Consider the following 6991-nt stretch of genomic DNA (forward strand, 5'->3'; position numbering starts at 1 on the left):
GTTCTAACCTTCACAACCTCCTCAGGCAAGGAGTTCCGCAAGTTGACTGTGCGCTGTGTGAAGAAGAACCTCCTTTTATTTGTTTTAAACCTGCTGGCCATTAATTTCATTTGGTGGCGCCTAGTTCTTGTATTATGGGAACAAGTAAATAACTTTTCCTTATTTGCTTTCTCTACGTCACTCATGATTTTATATTCCTCTATCATATCCCCCCTTAGTCTCCACTTTTCCAAGCTGAAAAGTTCTAGCCTCTTTAATCTCTCCTCATATGGGACCCATTCCAAACCCCTAATCATTTTAGTTGCCCTTCTCTGAACCTTTTCTAAGGCCAGTATATCTTTTTTGAGATGAGGAGACCATATCTATACGCAGTATTCAAGGTCTGGGCGTACCATGGATTTATATAAGGGCAATAAGATAGTCGTCTTATTTTCTATCCCCTTTTTAATGATTCCTAACATCCTGTTTGCTTTTTTGACCACCGCTGCACACTGCGTGAACATCTCCAGAGAACTATCCACGATGACGCCAAGATCTTTTTCCTGATTCGTTGTACCTAAATTAGCCCCCATCATATTGTATGTATAGTTTGGGTTATTTCTTCCAATGTGCATTACTTTACATTTATCCACATTAAATTTCATTTGCCATTATGTTGCCCAATCACTTAGTTTTGTGAGATCTTTTTGGAGTTCTTCACAGTCTGCTTTGGTCTTAACTATCTTGAGCAGTTTAGTATCATCTGCAAACTTTGCCACCTCACTTTTTACCCCTTTCTCCAGATCATTTATGAATATGTTGAATAGGATTGGTCTGAGGACTGACCCTTGGGGGACACCACTTGTTACCCCTCTCCATTCTGAGAATTTACCATTTATTCCTACCCTTTGTTCCCTCTTTTGTAACCAGTTCTCAATCCATGAAAGGACCTTCCCTCTTATCCCATGACAACTTAATGCTGAATGCTCCAAGGTCAGATCCAGAAAGTCAAAGCTGTGTAAGCTTCTTGCCCTGGCAATCATATGCTCAGAGAGAGAAGGCTCCCCCAGAGTCTTGAATGGCTTCATATGGAGTAGTTCCAAAGCATTGCCCGGTCACTCAGTGACAACTTCTCTGTTGGAGCTCCCAGCAATGTGGCCAAATAGTGCCAATTTCACTATTGGTATTTGCAATGTGGATAACAAAGTGCTGTGTTTTAAAAAACTGAGAGAGAAAGAGACATTTAAAATCTGCAGAGCCCGCCCCACCTCCCGCTCTCCCTCACCTTAACTAGAACCATTATTGTAGGTCAAACCGGAGGCTTAAACTACTTGACAGTTTCTTTTTAAGCACAGAAATTCGATTACAGACATTTCACTTCTACTTCTTTCCATCTCCTCTTTCTTTGTGGAGGATAAAACATAACATCAATGAAGTGGGATACTTTGATCACCAAGCATTGTGCTAAATTCTATACATTCAAAATAACTGGTAGCAGCCGCTGCAAAAGCATGCAAAATACCAGCCTAGTTATCTCCAAGTGCACAGCTGGACAAAATGATTACAAGGCCACTTGTTCCATGTAGCCACACTACAGATTACACTGAACAGGGCATGCCTGGTGAACATAAATGCAATTAAAACACAGAGTTAAGAGCCTGAAGAGGGAAATCAGGAGAAGGGTATTGATGTTTTAAGCAAAATTAGCTTGAAAAATCTGTTTCCATTCAGTCCCCATTTATACTGAATAACTTCTCTGCTTACTTGATAGTCCTTACAATTATTAATTTAACAAATACATTCATTGGGCCAGATCCTCAGGAAAGGGTTGTAAACAATAATCAATTTCAGATGGGGTTAATCTGTGTGGAAATGGAACTGCACTGATTTACACCCACTGAAGATATGGTCCTTTATGTTCAAACCACTGAAGAATGATAAGTAAGTGCATCATTCTAATAGATGCTGAGTGGGTGATTTACAGAAAATATTTTATGTTGAAATTTGCAGATTATAGATTAACCTTTTTCATTTCACCTTTCTGTGCTATAAAACAAGAGTTGTCTAGCATGTAGCAAGGCTGGTGACAGCTATGGCAGATACCTGTGAAAGGATATAAGACTACCTAATAATAACTTAGTTATATTAGGTATGTGCTGAGTATATTTTGTACCATTACTGTATCCAAATACAGTCCCATGTTTTATCTTCAATATGGCTCCCAAACTGTGCTCAGTTGGGGGCAGTGGGACCAAGGGTTATGCCACAAGGCTGCTCTAAGTTACGCCCAGATGCCACGGGGTTGCTCTAGCAGCCACAGATCACCTGAGTGCCCAGTGCTCTTTCCCTGACACCAGCATGTCCCCTACAGCAGGAGCTGTGAGACATCATGAGGTATAAACTGGCTCCACTGGCCCTGTTTCACTCAAGGTTTCCTCTGTGTTGGGAGAATCCCAGGAAGTCATTTAGGCCACTTTCCAGTCCTTTTGACATTTGAAAAGAATGGCACAAAAGAGCTGAACTGAGGTGACCCTGAGAGGATCTGGCCCTCAATTATGCCTTGAAACCTTTGTTTGTCTCATGGAAGTTTTTCAGAATGAAAGAACACGCTGGGCACACATGCTGACCTCTGCTGAGAGCTGTGGCAGAAATGGCCTCAGACTTATAGTAAGCAGCAGCTCAGTGCTCTCCAGACCAGAAAAGATATGTCTACACTGCCATTAAGCACTTGTGACTGGCTCGTGTCAGCTGACTTCGGCTGGCAGGGCTCAGGCTACGGGGCTGCTTAACTGCAGTACAGACATTCAGGCTGAGGCTGGAGCACAGGTTCTGGGATACCAGAACTCAGGCTCCAGTCTGAGCCCAAAGGTCTAAGCCAAAATTAAACATTCCCACAGCCTGAGCCCTGAAAGCCCAAGTCAGCTGACACAGGCCAGTCATGGATGCTTAACTGCAGTGTAGGCATGCCCTATGAGTCCACCAAAAGTATTCCACAATCTCAAGGGCCAACTTTCTTTGTCTTCTCGACACTCATGTTTTCTCACACTGCACCATGAACAAAGGGCTAGAGCAGCCATATTTTAGGAGGGCGCAAAGAAGTCTGTGATATGGGTGGTTGGACTCAGGCCTGCATAAATCAGTGAAGATGCTGGAACTTCAGGTTGGGACCCAGGATTCAACAATTCCTAACATGGGGTAACAAATGAGTGTAGATGCTCAAGCCACAGCTTACGAAAGCCAGGTTCTGCTAATTCAAGTTCTATTAACTCTGGGCTTACATTGCAGTGTCAGCCTGCCCTTAGACTACTTTAGAACCCTTCATTTGGTATCTACTGATTTATCCTGGACTGTGTTGGTTTCCCTTGAGGGACCAAAAGCTCCAAAATCCATTAGCTCCATAACTCCTTTTCCAACTGGAGCCTCCCTGTTTGTGGGGACAATTTGCCTCATTTCTTTCTCTTGACTATATGCTGGATGCTTGATTTGTACCCCTTATCAGGCGCTAAGACATACAGGCCCATATCCACAAAAGTATTTAGGCTCCTAACTTCCACAGAATTCAGAGGAAATTAGAAGCCTAAATACCTTTGTGGATCAAGGCCACAGCTACTAAGGTGAGCATCTGAAGCCAAACAATGGGCGCAAATGGAGGCTAAAACAGCAGAGCATCTCACCAGATAGTGGACAAATGCTGAGTCCTGCTGTAATTGAGTTCCATCCCTGTTCTCCGTGTTAGGATGAGTGTGGGTTTAAATTGGAATTTCATTCCCCCTTTTCCTTTTTTGTCTGGCTTCCTTCAATAATCCATAAGGAGCAGAGCCTAGTAATAGTCTTGTGTCCAGCTTTTCCAAATGATCCTATTGTTCTCCTAATGTAATAAATTCTGTCAGGATTTCAGGCATGTGATATTACAGCAATTCCATGTATAGGTCTCAGAGCTTCTCTTTTTTCATTGACTCATTTATATATATTTTCATACTGCACCTTGGAACTTTAGTAACAAAGCATCGGAAAAGAATCTTCCCATACTGCCCCTCTGGTGTGCTCAGCCCTGCCTGACAGGAACTACCTCTGCCAAAGACAGCAGACTTTGGTCTCATTGCCCTTACCTTCTCCACAGAAACTGCCACTGATGATGGGATTATGGAATGAAATGGAGAATGGAAGCTCCTCTTGTTGATACTTTTCAGTCTCCTTTTTGCCCTTTGATCCACGAAGATGCTGCACCATCTAGTGGAAACATTTGATAACAGAAGAGCACTCGGTTTGGACGATTTCAACTCAATGGCTCGCCTGAGGTTTGTAAACACAGAATTATGGTTCTCTTAGAATTCAGAACCTTTTATATGGAGCTGGCAAACAGCCAATCAGGTGTCTGGCAATTCTGGGGGAAAACACATTTGGGGTCAAACCAAAACCAATTTTTTTAACGTTTTGGCTAATTAAGAAGTCGGGAAAGTTTTGTTTTGTTTCAATTCTGGCCAATGTTTTGTTTCAAGTCTGACCATTTTAAAATGTTTATGATTGTTTTTTAAATAAGATGTAAGGAAATTTTGAAATGATCTTTCAATTCAAAGTGACTTTTCAAAACATTTCATTTTAAAAATATCAAAACAAAATGTGTTGATATTTTTGGGTTTATTTATTTGTCTTTTTCTGCCCAAAACTATTTGTTGACATCAAAGCAAATTTGTAAAATATTTCAGTGTCCATTCATTACTGGAAAAAAGTTACATGCAACAAATGTCACCCAGCTCTACTTTTATAACCTGGGGAACTTGGCCCAATTACTATGGTCTGCAATGAAAGTTACATAACAGCAATAGTCTACTATTTCAAAAAGGTTGCTTACAGCTGAATCATAAAAAAGGAAGAATGGAGATAGAGAAGAGAACAGTGCCTGGTCAAGCAATCAAAAAATAGCAGAGTTAAGGAGGAAAAAAGAAGACTGAAAATTGGCAACCTGAATATAAGGCTTTTATAAAAACTGGAAAAGGATCCACAGTGCAAATTACAAACAGATCCTGCATCAGAATACTGGGTGGTTCCATAGATTTCAGGGCCAGTGGGATCATTATGATGGACTACTGCATAACACAGGTCTGTCTATCTACTTCTATGGTCCCTATGTCACAGTATGTGAACTTCTCACAAGCATTAATGAATATATCCTCATAGCACCCTTGCAAGGTTAGGAAATATTATCTCCATTTTACAGCTGTGGAACTGAGGCGCAAGCAGATGAAGTAATTTGCCTGCAATCGTATAGTGAATCTGTGGGGGACCTGGGAGCTGAAACAAGATCACTTGAGTCCCCATCCAATGCTTTAACCACAAGACCATCCTTGCTATGAAAATATATAACTCCGCTGGAAATTATGCCTCCAAAAATCACAGTTCACCATGTCTGATGCATAGTTATTCTTTTGTTTTGAGATGCTAACATTACTAGACACAGCCTGCAAAGCTGATATTTTTGTCAGTCATCTTGCACAAGGAAAAGCATCGAGATTTCAAATGTTCTCTTTGTACAGAGACCACTTTATGTTCACAACGCTGCTTCTTCCTCTGCTCCTCAGATGTTTTGAAATAGATTCATGGTAATGTAGATGTTAAAACCTGACAGATGGCTCATGCAAGCTTTTGAATTAACAGATACCCTTGCGTGAGAGTGTTTCATAATTATTTGGTTATTTGTCTTATAATCTCTGAAGCTGTGGGAGGTGGAAGGGGAGTTGGTGATCCAGGTCATCTGCGTAGGACATGATGAAATTGTATCTTTCCTCTGGCGCAGTCAAGGATCAGAGGCCCAATCCAAAGCCCATTGAAATCAGTAGAAATTTTTCTATTGATTCAATGACTTGGGATCAGGCTTGAGATAAGTCGGAGTGATTGAACCAGGGGAAAAAAATTCTGTGAATGTGTATTCAAATTTAAAAGTGAAATTCATTACAATTGTATTTGTTACCCTTTTGAGATCACTTTCTGTAAATATTTAAACTCTTGAGCTTTTCCAGCTCTGATACTTGGAAATTATAGCTTTCATCTCCCCAAAACCAAGCTTCAAATTGTAGATTCATCTATAAAATTTGCAATTTATGTAGATTATTAATAAAGTCCATGTGATATTTTTCTGCTTCCTAATTGGCTGATGTTTCTAACTAACCAAAACAATATAAATTGTGAATTACAAACAAGGCCATGGAAGAGACATGCTGTCTTTGCAACTAACCGTGCAAGAAGCTTTATGTGTGTGGACCCATCCTCTCATGCAAAGCCCTTTAGATCTATCATTAATCAATAGGACTCCAAAGTTCTGCCCATGCTGATCCAGTTACAGGATCAGGGCTGTGGTTAGTGAAGTTAGTTTTAAATTATATAAATTGGTAGCATCAGTTATACTGTGAATTACGAATTGTGTTCGCAGTTATGACATTGACAATATTTAATGGAAACAATATGCAGGGCAAGAACTGTTTGTTGAAGGAATTTGCACTCTGTTCATCAACAAATTGCACAGAGGAAAAAAAGGCCAAAATTGTTGAACAAATGATTGAGAATCATTTACTTGGCTCTTAAGATGACATTTGTCATTCTATAAAATCTTTTCTGTTTCTTTCAGATGCCGGATGGATTTGTGGATCAACTTTTTGCATCTAAAATAATGTATATCAATTAGAAGCCTTACCATCTGCTAGCTATTTGATTCTTGGGAGTCTCAGGCCTGGCTGACATTTAAAAGTTTTTTGCTGGCATAATTGTGTTAGTCCTAACTCCAGGAGTGGCTCCCCCACTCAGCTTGCTGGCTTCTGTAAGTCCTTTGCTTAGTCACTTAACTCTCTCATAGATGCATGGGGAGTTTGGGCACCTAACTAAGGACTGTGAATTCCATTGCCTGGCACGGTGCCCAAGAGTTAGATATAGCAATGCTAAGCACTGCGGCACCCAAGTCCCTTTGTGGATCTAGCCCTAATTGGCTTGCCTAAGATCATGCAGTACGTCAGTAGCAGAG

This window comes from Mauremys mutica, chromosome 8 (assembly GCF_020497125.1).
Source record: "Mauremys mutica isolate MM-2020 ecotype Southern chromosome 8, ASM2049712v1, whole genome shotgun sequence".
Classification (NCBI taxonomy): domain Eukaryota; kingdom Metazoa; phylum Chordata; order Testudines; family Geoemydidae; genus Mauremys; species Mauremys mutica.